Raw genomic sequence first — 21,899 nt, forward strand, 5'->3', positions numbered from 1 at the left:
ATCAATAATTCGCAACAGTTGCAGAAGATTTGACTTGTCAAATCTCCAAATGCAGTTTTAGAACTGAATGATGTATCAAATCTGAGGATACTGGAAGATACCACCCTATTCCAGCTGAGATAGAGAGGGGTTTTCGTGGTTGCCATGCTGGTGCAGAGGTGAAGGCTTGGAAATGGAGATGTAAGCCCTTTCTGCCATCAGTCATCATGGGAGGTGTCAACTCTCTGCCAAACAAAGGTGATGAGCTGGAGATATTGGTGAAGGCTCGGAAAGTATACCGTGAGTGCAGTTTTCTGTGTTTTGCTGAAACCTGGTTGAATAAAAACATTTTAGACTCCAGCGTGGAGCTACCTGGCATCACTCTTATACGGTCAGACAGAGATGCTAAAGCTAGTGGCAAGAGAGAGGGAGGGGGTCTGGCTTTAATTGTGAACCAGAGATGGTGTAATCCTGCTTATGTTGCCGTCAAGGAGAAGGTGTGTTGTTCAGATATTGAATTATTGGCAGTTGGTATGCGACCATACTGTGTAACAAGAGAATTCATAATGCAACTGCTGAAGTTCCATGTGAAGTTCTCCATGAAATAGTTGCCAGGATACGTCCTGAGGCACTTTTAATAATAACAGGCGAACTCAATCATGAGATATAGAAGATCTTTTGTACCCACAGCAATCAGAGTTTTTAATTCATCAGTAAATGGTAGATGAGATGCCAGACAAGTGAATTTCCCTTTGGGGATCAATAAAGTTATTGTTATTATTGTAATACACGGTCGGCTATAGTGTTAATTCAGAACCCCAGGCTGAGGCGGAGTGATACATAGGGTGAAAAGTTCCAGTGATGTTGTACTCTGTATCGCCACTCATGGAATTCCTCTTATCCGATCAGATAACTTGTTTGGAACTACCTGTTGTATAAATAAGGTATATAAATAAGGTATAATGTATAGTAAGCAAGTTGTTATCACGGAATGGAACCCCAACAGGGTTTTCCGTTTAAAAATAGTCCGTTACACTCATAGTGAGAGCTGCATTCATAACGGTTAACTCAGTAGCCTTCTTAAAATGAGCTAACCTAGCTGTTATTACTCACATTAAAATGAGCTAGCCTAGCTGTTATTACTCACATTAAAATGAGCTAACCTAGCTCTTATTACTTACATTAAAATGAGCTAACCTAGCTTTTATTACTCACATTAAAGTGAGCTAACCTAGCTCTTATTACTCACATTAAAATGAGCTAACCTAGCTGTTATTACTCACATTAAAATGAGCTAGCCTAGCTGTTATTACTCACATTAAATTTAGCTAAGCTAGCTGTTTTTACTCACATTAAATGAAAACATTTCCACTGATGGTGAAGGAAGACGGTGAAGGGGACCGCAGGAATCAGCGCAGCAGCTGATTGAGGTTTTCTGTCTCGTCACTGTCAGAGTCTGTTGACATTTTCTTCTTCATTCTCAGTCTTTAAACACCGCCGTATCCTGTACGTGTTCTGTTTAACGTAACTTCATGTGCTATCTTCAGTTTTGTAGATCTCCCTGTCGTAGCCTTTAGTTTTTGTATCATTTAACCTTTATTGCTTTCTCAGACTGATGACAAATTTACCGGACTTCTTTAGGTGGATTGCTATGATTACAGTTAGTCCTCCAGAATGTGTGATTAGAGCAGCAACGGTCTGTTCATCATAACAACAGTCTGTTATTGAGAAATACCAGACCTCGGAATGCTGTAATTAGCCAATCAGAATCAAGTATTTAACACAGCCGTGTAATAAGTAAGGGATAATGTATAGTAAACAGGTTGTTATCACGGAATGGAAGCCCGACAGAGTTTAAAAATAGTCCGTTACACTCACAGTGAGAGCTGCATCCATAGCAACAGTTAACTCTGTAGCCTTAATTTTGCGTCACATTTCCTTCCATATGCAAGCTTTCTCTCCGTCTCTGTGCCAAAATAAGTGTTATCTTATGACGGAATAGCTCAAACATGCCGCGAGGCATAGCACTTTGCAGGAAGTACTAAAGAGTAATGCATATTAAAAGTAAATGGATTTAAGACAATGGAGAACCTCTTTACTGCCATAAAAACAGACACTGAGGAAGAGGAAGGGGGAGAGAGGGAGAGAGAGAGAGAGAGAGGAAGAATTAGTGTAAATAGTCAGGATGACCATGGTCAAAGAAACAGCTCGATATAACATGCGTCTCCAGCCTTGGGGAAGGTATGGAAAAAGCCATATCCACAGTGAATCACTCAGAATTAAAAACAAGAAAGTAATTTGTCATTGCAATTATATGCGTACATAAAAAATAAATAAATAATCATAGTGATTAAATATCAGGCGAGAAAACATGTTAGGCTATTACAGAAGGTTTGCCTGTTAGGTCTACAACTTCATTTATTTAATTTAGTCCGACCTGAAGCAGTAATGAAACAATAGTCACCTAATTGTTTGAATATCTGAGTGTGTTCATACTTCTTCCCTTCAGGTGATCAAGTGAGGCAGGGAGAGTTAAGTTGTAGTGGGTAAAGCAATTAAAAAACTTTTCCACTCATATTTTGTGTATGAATTACATGACTAATTGGACAAAACAGAGCATATGAATAAAAAAAATCAAATTATGCCAGAAAGTGAATCATACAGGAAGAAAAACAAGTGTAATTGATTTTGACATTTAATTTTCCTTCGCAATAATCATTTCAAATAGATGCAAAAAATCAATCAGAATACAGAACATGAAGTGTATGACAGTCAAATGTCCTTGGGCAGGACCCAAAGAGCACACCCATATGTGCCCCATCAATATCGAAATAAAACGTACAACCTCTGAATTCTTTGATGACATCAAATTGCACTGAAAGAAGTACTGCTGGACCCAATGTACTGGAAAACAGTTCATTATGTGCATCTAGAAGTACTGTGTGAGCTTTTCACATACTTCTACATGTTAGGATCTGCACAGTAAAATACAGTACCAAGAGTACCAAACACAATGCACAGAGGAAAACCTTAAGTCTTTCTTCTGTTAACAGATGCCTAGAGTAAAATATTATTCCATCCATCCATGCATCCTTATCTATACCGCTTATCCTGTTCAGGGTCGCTGGGGGCTGGAGCCTATTCCAAGCTGTCATTGGGCGAGAGAAGGCATGCACCCAGGACTGATCACCAGTCAATCACAGGGCTGACACATACAGACATGACAACCTTCCGTGCTCACATTCACACCTATGGGCCATTTAGAGTCACCAATTAACCTGATGAGCATGTCTTTGGACTGTGGGACGCATGCAAGGGGAGAACATGCAAACTCCACACAGAAAGGCCCACTTCATCCGAACCAGGATTCGGACTAGGAGCCTTCTAGCTTTGAGGCGACAGCGCTAACCACTGCAGTCCCCTCCGCTCCAACAGTCCATAGTTTGTTTTCAAGCAGAAGCTATAGCTCTGCTGGCTTTCAGTATATTATGGGTGAATAAAAAATGCCCATATCATACTAAATGTTGGTCAGTAATAACATCACTGATGAGCTAATGTCAAATCTGTTGTTGAAATTCTGATCTCATACTCACATATTCTAGACAGTTGATGCATAACAATACATGATGACATCTGGCCTCTCTTTAATTAGTCCTCACAGACAATTACCATGTTAAAACTGGATTCCAAACATTGACGTTTGAACATGTTAATGTGACATTAGATGGCAGAAAAGGTGGCATTTGCAGCAGACTCAACCTGAATAGGAACTCGGTTCATTAGGAAAGTCAAAGAAGGGCTCCGTGTGAAACAGGCTTTTTGGGGAAATAAAATCAGCTCAGACAATGTAATGCCAGAAAATCCTGATCATTAGTGGAGACGAGGTGATTCCCTGCCTAGACTTTACTTGCCAGCACACTTTGAATGACAGAAATGGTGTTACAGTGTGACAAAAGTAGGGATGGCTTCATTGAGTTGAAAGATAAAAATATTTCTTCATACAGTAGCCTATGCATTATATCAAGGGGTTAAGTATAAGTTTATCTTTAATTAATATGGGGACATTTGATTCGCTTGACTTGTGACACAGGGAATAATGAAGAAAGCAACAAGCTGGAGGCGTATGCTAAGTAAGATTTAGTGTAAAAATACTGTAAAAACAGATTAAGAAATTCCAAATAGTTTGCCTGATGTCAGCATTTCCGTTCCTGCAGGCTCTTAAGCAATGCCATGCATACCCGAAGCAGAGACGGGAAAAGGCCTCTTTAAATTCCCAGGATGCAATGAGATGGAGCGAAGGGAGTTTTCCAAATGATGAGCTCTTGCAAATTGATGACTAGCGAAGATCACTGACAACTTCAAAGCTGTGTGGATCCAGGTCACCTGTGAAACACATCATGCATTAATGCGCCCTGATTAAAGACGAACCTACATTGATCCACATCCACCCAGTCAGTCATTCCCCACCAGTATATAATTAAGGAAAATATCTCTCAGAGACAAAAACAGCCAATCACCACAGCTTGAACAGATATTGAGACCTAACCTCATTAGACAACATTTTGTTTTCCAAATGCAGAAAGCCCATCTCCCCATGGTCCTTGGTCTCTTATTTTGCATAGCTGATGCAAATATATTTGTCTGTTGTGATGCTTGTCTGGCTCTTAATGTCCCATGATCCATCGAGTAAGCAGTGGACCAAAAGGCATGGCGTGTTTTTTTCTTTTCTTTCCCCACAGCGCTTTCCAACAACTTGTATTCGGACCGCTGACATTCATCGACTGATACACCACGGGAGGAGTTGTCATCACGGTGAAGTAGCGTAAAAGTGCAGCAGTGCAATTAGCATGACAGGATGCTTCATTCCCGAGCTTTATAGAGAAGTCAATTTAAGTATGACAGGAGCAGGGCCTTGTAGTGCATTCATGCTGAAGTGCAACAGCGAAAATGTTTAAAGAACAGGGTTAGGGAAGGATTTCGATTCTTTTTTCTGTGCAATGTTCAAGCACAACTGCATTTTCTTGTTGGTACCATTCTCCCAGCCACTCTGTTCTGATACTACAAAGTAAAAGCTTGACAGGATCTTTATCAGACCATCCCCAAAATCATTGTGTGTCTCCCCGAGAATATATGTCTTTGTATATGCTTATGCTTTAGCAAGACATGTTAATAATTTTGCCTGTATAATATGCAATAACAGTAGTAGACAGTAGATTTGTGAAAGATATCAACAATGACAGTATCTGGTTTTCAACAGTTATGAATCTGTTAATCTAATGTCCAATCAATGCTGCCATAGATTAAAGCAAAAGCTCCACATTATGGAAAACCCACTAACTCATTTCCTTGCAGATAGTTGGATAAAAAGATTGATAACATCCTTATATATGTGAGGTACAAATAAGACTACACTAGCAAGTTATCCCTGTGCAGCACAGGAATAACTTGTGCCTGGCCAAAAAATAGTGTATGACATAAACCTTTGTTAAAAGTCAAAGTGTAATTTTTATGATTTAGTTTTGAATTTATAGAAAAAATAAAGAATACAATCCAGTTAATCAGTGAGCTTTAGATGTGCTTATAGGTTGACGTTATTTCCCTTTCAGGGCCTGTTTCCAGTCTTTGTACTAATCCAACCAAACCATCTGCTGATTCCAGATTTACCACACAAAAAGAGAGAAGTCGTAAATGTAATATAATGTTGCAGCAAGCTGCAGCAAATTATTTAGTTGGATAATTTCCACATAACACTGTTGCTTATAAATGATCTTCTGTTATGTAGAAATGATAACAGAACATTTTTCAAGCAAGCAAAGGTAATAATAAGTACAATAATTGTAAGTTCATGCACAGTGGTACAAATAAACACTAGCAGAGACATACTGTACATTGGAGAGAGAGGAGGAGAGGGAGAGTTACAGTACAGATGGCAGTTGTTCAGCTGGGTTGCGGACTGGGACTCTGAGAACAAAGGCGGTCTCAGCACAGATTCTGCTCTGGGAGTTCACACTGTATAAGGGATGGGACGGCTACTGTTTCCTTTCCCTCCATTACCCAGAGGTCTTAATTAGTTTAGGTTAATCATGCACTGCTGTAATTGACTACTGTTGTTTCTCCTTTTCATCTATCATTTCAGTGCCTGGAACCAACCTGTAGTGGGGCACCTCATTTCACGTAACAGCGCTGATACACCCCAATTCCCTAATATGATTGTTCTATAGCTCCCTCCCTCCCTCTCTGTCTCCTTCTTCTTACTTTCTTTAATCTCTGTTTTTCTCATCTTTTTGTGTCTGTTTCTCTCTGACACACACACTTATACACACCTACACACATACACACACACCCTAATGTATCAACACTGCTTTTCTTTTGTAATCTTTACAGTCACTTGTTTTCAGTGTGGGACAGAAAAGCTAGAAGTTTGTTAGTCTCACACGGTGTCATGCTAACATTTGATTTCCTATTATAAAAGCAAAGACAAATTCATAAACAAAATTAGCTAGAGGGCACTTGTAATCATGAGGTGTTTCTGAAAAAATAAAACTCAGAAATGCTAATAAGTTCCTGTTTTCAGGAACCAGCTTAAAAAGCTGTTGATTTTCAGGCAAGTAGTGGATGTCATTAGCAACTGTAGAATAGTGAACACTAGGCTGTCAGTCTTGATATTTACAGTCATTTTGAATGAATGTTTAACTTCACAATTAGCCTGTATGTCTATAATGAAGTTGTTTTTCTTTATTATGGCTATAATTAAAATAAAGAAACCATTATACACATGGTTATTATGAAAACTCATTGGAAACTGTGTTGTAAATTTTGTAGACTGTTACAGGAAAAGTCACATTCAATTAGTGTTGTGATTTAGTGTAAAAGATCTGTTTCTTTGTAATGTTTGTATGTATTTAAGTCTTAAGAAAATTCCTCAATGTATTCACACTTGCCGTGGTTGACATGTTGACAGGCAATCACACGCAAGAGATGTGCACATGTGTACACAGCACTGCTTCCAATTTCTTATACTCAAGATAATGAACTGATGCAGGCTAAACATCAGTGTGAGTCCTGGATCTAAATGCTGTCTTTGACATGATATTTATGTCATTTGTGACTGAATTTAACTTAGTTGGACTTTGTGGTATAAAGTTGTTGAAGCCTTATCTCAAGAATGGAAAAAACTTTTATCACTCAGCAACTTAACATGCGAACAATGCAGCATAGTGTATGGAGTTTCACAAGGGTCAGTTGTGGGGCCCTTAAACCTAACCTAATGTGCCTGCTTATGATACAAATCAAAAATGGACAGCTGTCTTCTCCATGCAGAAATCACACACAAAGCTCCATCACAACCACAAATCACTTATTATGTTTGCATTAACGTCCTTAAGGTAGATACAGACACGGTAACTGCCAAAAGAAAAGAAAAAAAGGTTATATGAAAATTGTCTTTTAGAGGGATCTAACTTTAATATCTGTTAAAGCCAATAACAAACATTGCTTACGGTCATCTTAGCCCTGATCTTACCAACAAACAAACTGCGTTGGCAGATTTTTTTTGTTTGTTGGGTGGGGGGGGTTTAGACAAAAACCACCAGGCACCAAGACAAAAAAATAAAAAGTAGGTCTTCAGGGTCTGTGAGTAGTTTTTACACATTCATTAATAATTATTTACACATTTCTTTGCATATCTTTCATTTCAATTATTATTCTTAACCAACTTTCATATTTAGTTAAGATGCACTGTGTTGGCTTTGTGCTCTTCATACTATAATCAAAGTGAATTATTAAGTGCTTTCTGAATAAAACAAAACACAGCAAAATAACACAGACAAAATGATCAAAAGTTCGTTTGCCCTTTAATCCAGCTAACACATCTTATCACAACAGTAGTCATTTGCTAAAGCTTGCATTTACAGTCCAAACCTGTTGTCCTTTCAGCTTTCACAGTATAAAGTATAAAAAAGGGAAAATAGCACTGTTGTTAAGACAAGTGCAGACCTGTTACTCGACCGTTTATATAAAAAGTAATGATAATAAAGCTTTAATAAAGCTAACACAGACCTATCTGTGAACCTTAGTTCAAAGAATAAAAACTGTCCTAGCAACAAATCTCAGGAGCTATTCCGAGTCAATGTTGGTGCAACAACCTTTAGACTACAAATAGCCTACCATGCAGTATTTGGTCGTTTCTGTGTGTTTACACATACTGATAGGGGTAGCTATTTTGAAGGCAAATTTGCAAGACTCATGCACTTGGACTTCTTTATCTCTTCTGGATAATGCATAGCAGTCACCTAGGGTTGTCACGAGGCAAGTGTGGCGAAAACAACTCTGAATGACTCGAGTTAAGTCCTTTAGGGGACGTACAAAACAAATCTGTTTGTTATTTCCTGTCCTGACAGTGGAGCGGAGAGCAGCGCCTGCACCGGAAGCAAATCCACAGAGGAGTCCTGCAGGCGGACCCCTCTCAGATCTTGACACTAACCGTTCATCACCTTGCGCTTACATCCTTCATTTGATTTATTTATGTTTGTATTTTTTTTCTCCTTTGAAATTTGTTTTGAGAGCACTGAGGACACAGGAGGTCTCAACATAAAATTCTTATATTGTAAAACAAAGGGCTGCCTATATTTTCCGTCGCGTCCTTGATTTTTCAGACCAATAAATAAATAATTAATTAATTGCTTAATTCAATGTGCTAATTCATGTGAACATGTGGCACAGGGGAGAGACAATGGCTTCTGTCTTTGAACACAATACATTTGTTTCAGGGAAAACAATAACAGGCCATTGTGATTTTTTGTTTTTGAGAATAAAAGTAAGTAGACCTGTGTTGTCATTAGAGAGAATACTTGTGCAACTGCAGGCAAAGGTTTATTTTTATATTAGAGACTTGGCAAATGTTGGCAAGTTATCACAGTGTCTTAGAGTGCACAGTTCTGGCTCTTTGCTCTTGGTACCTGCACTCTTATAACCAGCTCGTTGCCTTTCTTTTGGCATTCTCGAGTGTGAGTCTTGAAATTATCACATAGAAAACTGAACATCCTGAGCTCACCTAGAGCTGCTGTAAAATAAATAAAGGCATTTCACACCAACTGTGCAAAGCAAATGTGTTTGTTTTCTCTGTCACATTTTAATGGTCTCTGTCCCTCGAGGTGGGAGTCCTGCTGTGCGAACCTGTTTCCTGATTGAGCCGTATATCTTGGTGGGTTTTCATATTCTAGTTCAAATGTGCCCTCAAATTGTTCATGCCTAATTTCTGTGTGCCACTTTCTGTGTTTATTCAGGGCTAACACCCAGTCTTGGATTGGATGACAAAATGAAGAGACAGGCTGACACTGGGCTGTCAGGGTGATGCCAAGCCATCTGCTCCTCTGGAGCTTCCAAGCGGGAGAGAGGTGTGCAGGATTGAGAAGAAACGAAGAAGAAACCCAGCACTAACCCTGGAAACTGTCTTTTCCTCACCCGCAATCCCATAGAAGTTGCTGTCGATTAAGCAAAACAGTGATTTATCTTAAAATATAACGCAAGAAATGTTCACAATCTTTAGAGGGAAACTGCTTGCACATGCAAAGAAAGTTCTTACATAGATTTTGTGTTACTCATGGAACCCTGAGGAGAATCCCAGATGGCAGCACCTCAGCAATCCTGAGTCACGAGTCGTGATGTGCACACAAAGGTCACTTCACAAGTAGAAAGAAAAGCAACAAGTTACGAGAGAGAAGTTCGACATTAATACCAAAAAACTTTAGCAAAAGGTTCAATCTTATTTAGTTCCTTAAATGTTATAAGCACAATGTTCCCATGTGAGTCAGTAAACCATGGGCATGAAGTGCTTACAAAGGATGATTACTGTAAAGTAACAGTTGGAACAAATAAAGGGGTCAAAAAATTTAACATCGTCTTTCATTCTCACAAAAGTGGCATTAAACAAGGAAAAGTATGTACGTAACATTGTATTCAAGTAAAACTCTATTAACTGTGACAACAAAACATTCAAACCTCTGCAGATGATACAGAACGCAGCCACGTGACTGGTCTTCAACCAACCCAAAACAACACATCACTCCACTGCTCATATCCCTCCACTGGCTCCCAGTTGCCGCTCGCATCAAATTCAAAACCATGTTGCATGCTTACAAAACAGCAACAAAAACGTCTCTTGCCTACCTGAACGCCCTCACCCAGGTCAACACTCCCTCCCGCCCACTACGCTCTGCCAATGAAAGGCGCCTGGTACTCCCATCACAATGGATGCTTTGGTTGTTGATTAGGATATTCATGATGATGATGATGATGATGATGATATTGATGACGTTGTTGTTGATGATGATTTATTTTTCAAATTAAATTAGAGCTTCAACTTGTACATTGTGTTACTAAAAGTGCAATATTCAACTTGCTTGATAACTGGATACCTATTTGAATGTGAATAGTATAAGAGAGCTAGCACGGAAAAATAACTACTGTTGTACTGTTGTAACAAAGAATGTGTATGAAAGGGTACATGATCATCACAATAGCCACTGTCCACTCATTAAAAAAAGCTATTCTGTTCTCTGTTAAATAACCAACTGAATCCTCATACCTGCTCATTCATTGTAAGTGTAAATAATTTGGGGCACTGCTGGAGATGATAGCATCATTTTCTTGTAAAGTGATATGGTAATTTTGGTTTAGTGCAAATAGTGCTCAGGTTTGCCTGACATGAGAAAAGATGTCAGCCTTCTTTTCTGTGAACAATTGCAGTATTTCTCCATTCTAGAGAAAAGGAAAACTACATTTGTAACAATTCTTGCACCTCCTGTTACCCCTTATGTTTGCAAGGAAAAAAAACCCATACATCTTCACATCCCATTTCACTAGACGCAAACACGCCTTGTATCAGAACAACAGCAGAGGTTCTATTTTGGTTGCCTATTTCTTAAAGTGTAGAAAGACTTGCATTTTCATTTCCTTAATGTCCTGAAAGCCACACACATTGGCATGCTAAGCTGGATATCAATTACCTTCAGTGCACTCCTGCATCTCTCCTCCCTTTCAGCTCCTCGCCTCTGAGGAGGAACAAACAGGAACTTGCAGGCATCTAAAGTCCTGGTTCAGTGATGGAGTGGATGGCAGGCACTAACAGGTATAAAACAAATGCGGCAGAGGAGAACAATAGCGACAGGGAGCGCACAGAGAATGTGACGACTGGCTTAAACAGAGGAACTTTTCCCATTGTTAAATATAATCATCCTCTGTTCTACCTGCACAGTCAAGGGAAATTCCCCTGGGAGATCATTTACATGAAACTTGGCAAATTTAGCAACTTCTCGGATTCACTGCGTTATTGAGGTTAATATATACCACTAAGCACACCAGGGACTTATTTATTTGACCTGAGTGATTGCTTTTATAAAGTTTTCAGAGGGGAACTACATGAATAATGAAGGCCATAACATTTATACACACACCTTTTCTAATATTTATCCAGTTAGTCAAAGGATAATGATTGAAAAGTGTGAACATTTTGTTGTATAAGAGTAGTTTCCCATATTTAGGCCTACAGTAAACACGCAGATGATAAATAATGCATTGTACTGTGAGCCAATAATTGCAGCTTGAGAGACACTCCTTCCCCAAAGCACTTCAAATATCATTACTTTCAAACACGTCCTACTTATAGCAGCTTTAATTAATACATCAGAAAGTAAATAAGCAGTTGTGACAGCAAGATTAAGAATGTCCTCAATGAAACATGTATCTGCTTATTGTTTTTGACATACTGGAAATTATATTTCTTTGGAGAAGTGTAACAAAACAGATAAAACATACTCGAAAAAAAAAACTCTTTTTATGATTGGTATGTCACAACACATAATGTAAAAAAAGCTTTAGAAATAAACAACAGAGTGGCCTTGTGTCCACAGCTGAAATGTATTTCAGATTGTTAACAAATAGTATGAACAAAGGTTTGAGATGAAACTCAATATTTTTTGTGTTGGATAATGGTGACCTTTAAGTAAATGTTTTGTTTAGTTCATTAGCAAATCATGTATTAGTGGCTTAACTTAAGTGTTTGAACTGGCTGAAGTGGTGCTAGTTTTAGGAAATTGTATTCAAAAGAAATGTATACATGGATATAATGTCACATATTGTAGCATTCTACAATAAGAAGTTACCAGACGTTAACCAGCTTTTCCTTCTTTCTTTATTCCCGCTAAATACACAGGCTACTGACGGCCATAGCCAACGGCAACACAACATAAACTCACACAAGCACACACACACTCATGACACCTTCACTGATTTCAAGAAACATCAGTAACTAACGTTGACAGTATCCTTAAACTGAACATAACAGCTTCCACCACCAGTCCACCAATTTGGTCCAGACTTAAAAATCTTGAACTTAAATTTTGCCATAAGATTATCATATTGAGTTTTATTATCCCCATGCTGATTTTCAAGCATCATGTGGTGGAAATGGCGGTTTACATGAACCTTTCGGATCGATAACCATTAAAGGTTTAATCAGTAGGATTTTCCTAGAAAAGTAAAATCTAAACTTTTACAAATATAATATAATATAAATAATCACTTATGTGTTTGTGAGTGTGTGCGCAGACCCTTGTGAGACCCTTCCCTCTGCATCTATTCTGTTGTTTTGCTTTGCATGAGACATTTTCAGAGTGTATCATGCTTTCGGCGCTGTTGTGGTTCCCTGAGCCAGTCACAGCGTATAGGTGAGTGTGGGAGTGGTTCAAATTAGCAACTGGGCCCCATTCAGACCGGCGAACATGGCGAAAGAGAGATGCAGAGTTGGCCTTTCTGTTGGACCGGCGGTTAGCATACTTGCGAAAAGCTAACCGTAATGCTGTCGGTTTTAACTCGTCGGTGTGGGCGTGTTCTGGCACGAGAGAGTGAGAGTGAGCTTCTGGTGACGAAGAGCCCAGGAGGAGGGGCCCAGTGTGATATGTTGTTCACAAAATGTAAGGAAAAATCCAACTTACTATACCTTTAAATTCAATATTCATTTACCTTTTACTTTTAATTTGACATTGGTGACTCCTTACTCATTACATAGCCCCATCATCAAGTCTTAATATCAATTTGTTCAACATTATTTTATATTAACAAATACCAATACAACAAATTATTTTCCCCTTCTATTTACACTGCACCATGTATTTTTTTTTTTGGCCTTTCATGGCTTTACTGAGAGGACAGTGGATAGTGTTAGAAACAGGGGAAGAGAGTGGAGATGACACGCGGCAAGGGGCCGAGTTTGGGGGCTGAGCCCGGGGCCGCATCGAGGACTATAGCCTCTCTATATGGTTGCCGATTTAACCGCTAAGCTAAACCGGCGCCCCTGCACCATGTTTTTAATGCTAAAGAGCAAATGTTAGCATGTTTACATACTATAATTGAGAACATCGTAAAATTGAACCTGCCATCATGTTATTATTATCAGTGTAAGCATGTTAGCATATTCTTTAGCCTTTTGCTTAAAGCCCTGCTGGTCTAAACTATTGCTTCACAGAGCTGCTAGCATGGCTGTAGACTGTTTTTGGTGTTTCAGAGACTTAAAATCAAAATTGCCGATGTCTTGTGTATCTTTTTGTCCCTTTCAGTTTCGGCCTGTTGTTTGTTCGTTTTGGCTCATAATCAGATTTTAACTCTGAGTCCACAAAGTACAGCAAAAGCAACTCCAGCCAAGTCTGTGGTTCATGTCCAGCACAAGAAAAAGAGAACAAATGACTGCTTAAGAAACTCAAGCATTATTTGGACAAGTACAACTAATTATTGGACTTGACCAACATTTGTTACGTTGCCAGAGGTCCACTCCAAAGAAAAGTCCGTTGTTCTATTTCTGCCGGATATGTTCACATAACTAAACAACTTGAAGCTCATCATCCTGCATCTGTAATTTTACCTTATTAGTGGAAAAAACCTATGACCTTGCTGCATACACACACAGTTATAAAACAAGCAATTCAACTTAACAGGTGAATACACCGTAGAGGGTGAATAATTTGCTAGATATTGCTTTTGTAACATCACTTTGGCTGATCAAGGCTGAATTGGTCATTTTACTGGGTATCATGGGAAGCAAAATAAAATGAGAGGATAGTGAAGGTGAACAGGAAGAAGTGTACTCTGGTTAAGTGGATTGTTACTGTAGGTAAATGGGTGAAACACAATCCTTTTATCTTCTCCTCCTTTTAATCGAGCATCTGTCCCTGAAGAGAATAAAACAATGGACTCAGTAATTGTGAAACTCAAATTAAATGAGGGCATAAGTTTACCCTTTGAGGTATAACGATTTTACTCACTTCCACTACCCCGATTTCATGGAGCTTCATAATAAATTGTGCATTAAGCAGCCCTGTGAATGCAGTTGCTGTTTATGTACAGGCAAAGAAGTCTGAACTACAGAACAAACTCAGTAAGAGGGAAAATAATCTTGTCATTTTTGTGTTCAGTCTTCAGTGTTTTCAACAAACTGTCAACAAACTTAGCTGCAGTGACGCTATTTTCTCAAGAAAACATTGTTTGTGCAATGTATCATAGAAAAACATGGATCCAGGCACTTTGTGCATTGTGTACTCTTCCCTCCTTCTCTCACTGTGTCTCACACAACCCAAATGCATCCAGATCCAACTTTGCTTTTAAGTCTTGTGGCTTGACACAAAGGGGATCCTTCCTTCCCCACACATCATCTGAAAAGAGAGGAAATCAAAAAGACACAAAGAGCCGTCTCGCTATTCAATGGGGAGAAAACTCATTCTGTCACTGCTGCCATTCTGTGTGAGATTACAGTGGGGACCCACGACCCATGTTGCCTTTGCATCCCTCTTGCATGCCGTCATTGATGGATTGTGTGTCTGCATAATGAATGCTCTTCTGGAGGAGGTGTCAGAACGTGGAGTGTTTGTATTACTTGTTGTTTTCTGTGTGTTACTGTTAACATTGTTTACACATGTGCTGCCCAGGCTGCACAGATGTGTTCAGAGTAATGCAATCTTTTTTAAAGGAGTAGAAGTATTCATAGCTGACCTATCTTTGCTAGCATTTGGTAAGGCAAGCGTTGTTAGCAGCTGCTGGTTCCACATTTGCATGTAGCCTAATGTTCCTCATTTTATGGAATATGTAATGAAGCAAAGAAAAACAATGCAACTGCATGACATGAGAGTATAATTCACATTAATAAGAAAACAATCCAATAATAAAAAATAAAGAAATAATGCTTGGGTAATTGGTTTTGCAAGTAATTTGTTTGAGGCTTCCTTACTTGTTTTGCTATATTTTCTATGAAACACACATTCTGGTGCTGAAAAACATGTCTACTCACAGGCTTCTTCTGCATGATCAGTTCCATCAGTCCTCTTGTGTTGTTCTCCAACAATACAAATAAAAATGTAACAATATAAATACTCATCATCATAAATTCAGGTTTTACGCATTTTATGTAAGATGTTTAAACATGTGAATGTTTAAACGTGATTTAACAGTGTTTCCTGTAAATTCTGTAGTTGTTCTTTTGTATTGTATTTGTATATGTAAGTCACGTTCAATGTCACATTGAGTCACTGCAGCAAAAGAAAAGTAAGGCTGCTATCTGGGTCATGGATAGGGCAAGAATAACTCAGATAAAAACATTATTGCCCCACACAAGGACTCGTGTACATTCTGGTTTGCCACCTATGGTTCAGTAGAAGGTTTGCTTAAGTTGAGGCAAATAAAATACTTGGTAAATGGCTGCATTATATTGTGCGTTTTAACTGCAAGATATTATGCGACTAATTTGGGTTTTGTGTGATAACAAAGTGAAAATGTTTTGTCTGGCACAATAATTTTTCTACCTCCATCAGATAACTACCTTCCTGATCATAAAATCACTTAACATGTGTACATTTTATTTTCCTTTTATAGCTGCAAAGGTGTCAAGTGAAATTTTCTGTCTTGATAAATTATAATAATTCACTGTACAGTTAAAGCTAATACGGGATCACCATGAAGGCTTTTAATACAGTGTATGAATAAAAGCAAACATGGTCCCCGTCAGCATACATAATCACATAAGTTTACCCTTTCAAACTGCCATTTACACTTACAATTTTGCTTGCAAGTAAGACGCCCATCCTTTCCATTAACTTCTTTGGAAAGCTAGTCATTAAGTCAGCCAGACTCAGTTTCACCACAAAATCTACTTGGTTAGGTTTAGGAACTATAACTACATTGTTATGTTTTGGAGAAGATTTTATGTTTATTGGATTAAAAGCCCTACAAGCTTAATAAACTTTCCTTCTTAAAAAAAAAAAAAAAATGTCCCTTTGAGAGGCAATACGTCTGAAGACAGGGCCAGAGACAGTTCCTCTGAGCTAATATGACCCTTGGTGACATCTTCCCAAGTGACAAAAATGGAGAAGCAGTGTGGTTAGGTGAATGGGAATCTGAGGGAGAAGGTGAACTCACTGAACTCGGAAATTGTCAGCAAACTTTTTAATACTTGAAAAAAACTTGTGAAAAACCTGACAATCACCACCAGTAATCAGTTGGTTAGAGAGCGAGAACTCAGATCCCCTGATCATAGATGTGTACAAGGTTGTGCAAATTTATTATTCTGCAAGCCTGTGTCTGGCTGCTTTTGATTAGATTCAGGCTATGTGATTTCAGGCTCGCAGGGGGAACAAAGAAATCATGTAACAAATGCATGATTGTAAAGTGCATCTAATAACAACACAAATTGGCACTGCCAATTTAGGTACGCGACAAAATTAACTGGGGATTTTTGAATTTGTTAATTCAAAACAGTGTGAAAAGGGAAGAGATGAGAAAATGCAGCTGTCAAATGCTGCATAGTAAACAGATGAGATGAGGAAAAGGTTCCAAATAATCAGATGACAATCATTGCAGAGGTGATATAATTTTGCAAAAGTGTAACAAATATGAATCTGATATATTTTAGAAATGTTAAAGGTAATGCCAAAGTGCAGTTAAACTGAAACATTCCAATGGAGCATGGAAATATTATACAGGATGAATAGAATTTTTTTTAGTTTTTGTTCAGCTCAAACCGTGATGCATTTAATGAAAAAAAAAGTGTTTAAAACAAGTGAATGTAAGGGAGATAATCACATATTATCACAGCAGTAAAGTCCTCTATATCTAGAATTAAACACCATGGAATATACACTAGTGCAGCCTAAGCCATTCATAAGCCTGTTTACAAGTTTCATGTCCCCAGAACAACATTGTAATGTGCAGCAGAAAATGAATGGAAAGTAATTTCCCTGAGAAATCCTTCGCCAGAAACTGAGCAAAGGGATTCACTTTCTAATCCTCTTTCAAAATGTCCGTAAATGCTTTGGCACTGCTGACAGTGGTCATGTATGTCTAATCTATATGAAACTCCAGCTGCATGTTTTACAGGACCTGCCCTGCTCCCCTTCCACTGTTCCCACAGCAACATTGCCTCTCTGGTAATCCCACCAAATCTCACAGCCTGACCGTGCGGTCAGAGCGTGACCTGGTGCCATGTCACAGTTATCAACCCCGGCCACATTAGACTGGACGTGTGCCATTTTATTCTGTGCACCACAAGAAAAACAAAACTCAAATCTCTCTAGATGTGCCACAAAAACCCACAAGGACAGAACACAACCAAACCTTTGTTACAATGTTGGTGCACTTATGTCTTTGTATTTCAGCCTTCAGCTTGTGTTTGTTATGTAAATGGTAAATGGACTGCGCTTATGTAGCCCCTTTCTAGTCTTCTGCCCTCTTAAGGATGTCAGCACTCACCCTTTCACACACATATTCTAGTGCCACACAAGGCAACTTTTCAACTACTTATTAACACCCACACCACAGGAACAATTTGGGGTTAAGTGTCTTCCCCAAGTATACTTTGCCATGTAGACTAGTGGAACCGGGGATCGAACCGCCAACATTCTGATTAGAGGGCGACCCACTCTACTTCTGAGCCACAGCCGCCTCAGTTATAGCTGTGTCTTACTAGAGTTACAATTTAATCAATGCCTTTTTCAGGATGGCTTCAATTACTGGTTTTCGTTCTGACAAATCATTTACTTTTCTACACTTCAAAAGTCTAGCTGAAAAAGAGCTCAGAAATACCACCGTGCCCTGGCATCCGTTTCCACACGTGCACGCACACGTAAACACACGCATTACATACTGTTAATTTGGGTCACTGTGTCACCTCAGTGGAGACCAAGGTCCTCTCATTACCACCGTGATATGAGCTAATGCATCACTGTCCACATGTACACCACGGGGGGAAAGAACAGACCAAGTAAAAAGAAATATGATTGGTTTAATGCAATTATGGGGAAGTTAAACCTGGATGATATAGCAGAATTGTCATATTTTATGGCTTTCAATATGCCCATGAATAGGGCACAGAGGGGAGACGGAAGGCTGTTCTTTGATGCTCAGGGCCCATCAATGATATTCATTTCACAGCCTGGTGAGCACATTTACTGTGGTCATGATAAGGACAGAAAGGGAGAGCAGGAAGGGGTCAGCTTCACTCTGAGCAGCTGATAAGATGGTGACCATCATCTGGTCTAAGGCATTGACCTCTAAAATGTGTTATAAAAGAGCAGTTGCTATTGTTTCATGATTGAGTGTTAGTCGATGGAGAGATAGTGAGTGGTTGCATAGATAAACCTAATATGACTGGATGAGTGACTCAGAATAAGTGGAAAATGGAAGGCAAACGCAAAGTGGTGTAGGATGTCATACGATGTTACCAATACTGTGCGACCCAAGTTGCATGAGTAATTGTAAGAAGTTGACGTCCTTTAGAAATGTGGTTGTTCCCACGGACAAAGGAAGCAAATTGGCGGCAATTATCAGGTTTTTGTTCGTGGTTGAAGTTGTAACATAAGAGCCTGTTGACTTATTGTGGCAGACAATTAAATTCCATCAGGTATTAACTATTTGAGCATGCATATTAAAACAAAAATGTCTTTCTTCAGCATAAATACAGCCCTGAATCTTCTTACAGGCAGGTTATTCCATGAGTGCCTGAGAGCCTTAGATGCTCTGCCTCCTTCAAATGCACACTGTTTCTTAAACAGACCACAGTCTTGTTTTATATATACAACAAACCAGGCCATAAAAGAAACCCAGAGCAGAGCCTATTACAGCTGGAGATAATGTATTAGATACTGTATTTAAATACCATAGCACACAGCACGGTGTTACATTTCTACTGTGATTTGATCTCAGTGCATACAGTAGCTATCCACAGATATGGAAGTAATGGAATACCAACACTGGCCATATGGAAAGCTATCTTTATTTCAGAGATCTATTTGGATACAAATAGATGTTTTAATGCATTATGCTTCATGTGCAGTATATAATTTAGCGCCACAGCAAAATGTTGAGGGTGCATCAGATTTAAAGCTACAGTGAGAGGTTTTTTAACAGTTATAAGACAGTCTCAATTCATACTGAAGCCCATATAAGACCTTCAGAAGAAAAGCAGACCATCTGTGTTAACAGTGATTTCTATGTGTTCATTTGAAAGCCAGTCATTGCCGTCATTGGGCTGGATTCTGAAAAAGCACTCTACAGTATAAAGACCAAAGGGCAGGGTCAGTAGAGAGATACTGTTTGTGACAGGGAAAGAATGTTGACACAAGATAAAATTCCCTCACAGCTACTTTAAAAAATTATTGGAAATGTAATCGAAAGATGTAAAAACAAATATATCCAATGTACTTTGAAATTCCACCAGCTCTAGGATGTGCAAAGAATTTTGTTTAGTCAGATTCTTCATTACTCCAAGGACTAAAGGTAAATCCTCACTGACACAACAGACACGCTGGAGACTCATGTTTTCTGGGAATGTACGAAAATGAGAAAATACTGGGATGATGTATGGGAAGAGTTGGAAGCGATATTGGGTTATGAATTACCAAAGACAGTTGTGCTATATCTGGGCAGGAAAGTGTTCAGCGTGAAGGCCGATATTTGGTCAGAGTTCTGTTTGCTGCAACCAAGAAAGCAATCACCAGGAAATTGATTAAAGAAGATCCTCCTTCTGTGAGACACTGGCCGGACACTGTTAAGGAGATAATTGACATGGAAAGACTTACACTTGTACTGAGAATTCAACAATTGGGATTTACTGACAAATGGGAAAAATGGACTGCTTACAAGACAAGGACCACCGGCATGACTTGTTGGTTCTGTTAAAAACAATCAAACAACAAAAAGTTGTATCTGTTTAGACAGAGAGCCTCATTACGTAAAGCCAATTACATAATTTTATTTCAAACTTTCTTACTGTAAAACAGTAACTTCAGTAACTTCTGGCAGATGGTCAAACTGACCAACAGCCCACGTACATCCACAATTAGCATAACTTTGCCAACATCATCAGCTCTTTCGCTAGTTGTTGTCCTATTGTGCCCCATAGTTTGGTTTGCTGAACAAGTTACCAAACAAAGATAAAGTACAGAGCCATCAGTTTTCAGACAAGATAGCCTATTAGCTGTTCAGCTGTCACGCGGCTTTAACACCGACATGCAACATAGGTCAGTTAAGATGCCGGTGTGGTCCTTATTTTTCAATATCACTGCTAACAAAATGCTGTCTGTCCTTGGCTTTTAAGACTAAATGCTGTTTACTTTGTCTCTCCATACCCCCTGTGGTCTGCTGTCAATCAACAAAAGCGGACATCAAAATATTCCTTCCAAAACAAGATATTTGGCAGAAAAAAAATGTATTGAGAATTTAGACCCAACACGTGCATACATACAGCCACCCCCCCCCCCCACCCCACCCCCGCTATGCTCGCTGCCTTTGGCCCAATTAGTACCAACCTCTTGTTGCACTAAATAATTTAGGCCATCTGTGGCATGCATTATCATTATCGTTAACAAAACGGCAGCCTCCTTATGTCTAAGAATACAATCTGGTCATAGATTACAGCTCAGCTAACCCTTAACCCAATAGCAGCAATCTTTACCTACATTTCCCGCTAACAAGGTTAATGTAATTAAATGCATTTGAAAAATGCAAAAGAAAAAAACAAAACAAGGATTAATGGCATGTTGCTGAGATAGTTGGATGATGTCTAGGGTCTGATGCTTTTGTGGTCCCACCAGGATGGCTTGCAGTTATCTGCTGTTTACCCTGCTTAATTAACCAAATTCCCCAGCCTCTCTCTCCTGAACAGCCACCTGTACTACACACCTAAGAACAGACGCAGATTACGGTAGCGAGTCCCGTGAGCCGCTCAAATCAACAGCCTGTAATGCCTCCTCAGCTGGGACGTGGTGATATTTGCTCTAAACGCAGGCAAAATAACAGCAAACATCCACCGACTGTCACACGGACACAGAGTAAACGGTGCCGCGCAGACACAGACTGGCACACACTGTGCTGATTCCAAGAAAAAACACTACTACACTTTAATAAACATTCATGTACATGGGTAATGTTTCTGTAAATATCAGTACACAGACATAGGCATGCAGTCAGGTGCTGGTATGATGCAAAGGCTGTGCAATAATTATTTGCATACATCCTTAAAATTCAATCCACTCCGTTATTCCAGATTACACCTCCAGCAGAAATACAACTGCTGTGCTACTGTAAACAGCAGTGAACCAGAGCTTTCCTTCTAAAACAATATATAAATAAATAAGGAGCATGAGGGAAAACAGACTCGAACATGTGATAGATAATGCGGTACTTAGTGCTTGGAAGAGTCGCCTGTGCTCTAATTTAGTCAGATTACCATCTGTTTATTTGATTTTCCTTACCCCATAAACTGGGGGCGGCAGAAGCAGATTAAAGAGTCGCTAAGCAGCCTAAAACCCAACGTCAAGAAGTCCATTAATGGGCAGGGAAGCAGTTTGTGGGAGAGTAATATGTGTGGATATGAATGAATGCAG

This window comes from Semicossyphus pulcher, unplaced genomic scaffold, assembly GCF_022749685.1.
Source record: "Semicossyphus pulcher isolate SPU_LCO1_2020_fin unplaced genomic scaffold, fSemPul1.0.p SCAF_19, whole genome shotgun sequence".
NCBI lineage: Eukaryota > Metazoa > Chordata > Actinopteri > Labriformes > Labridae > Semicossyphus > Semicossyphus pulcher.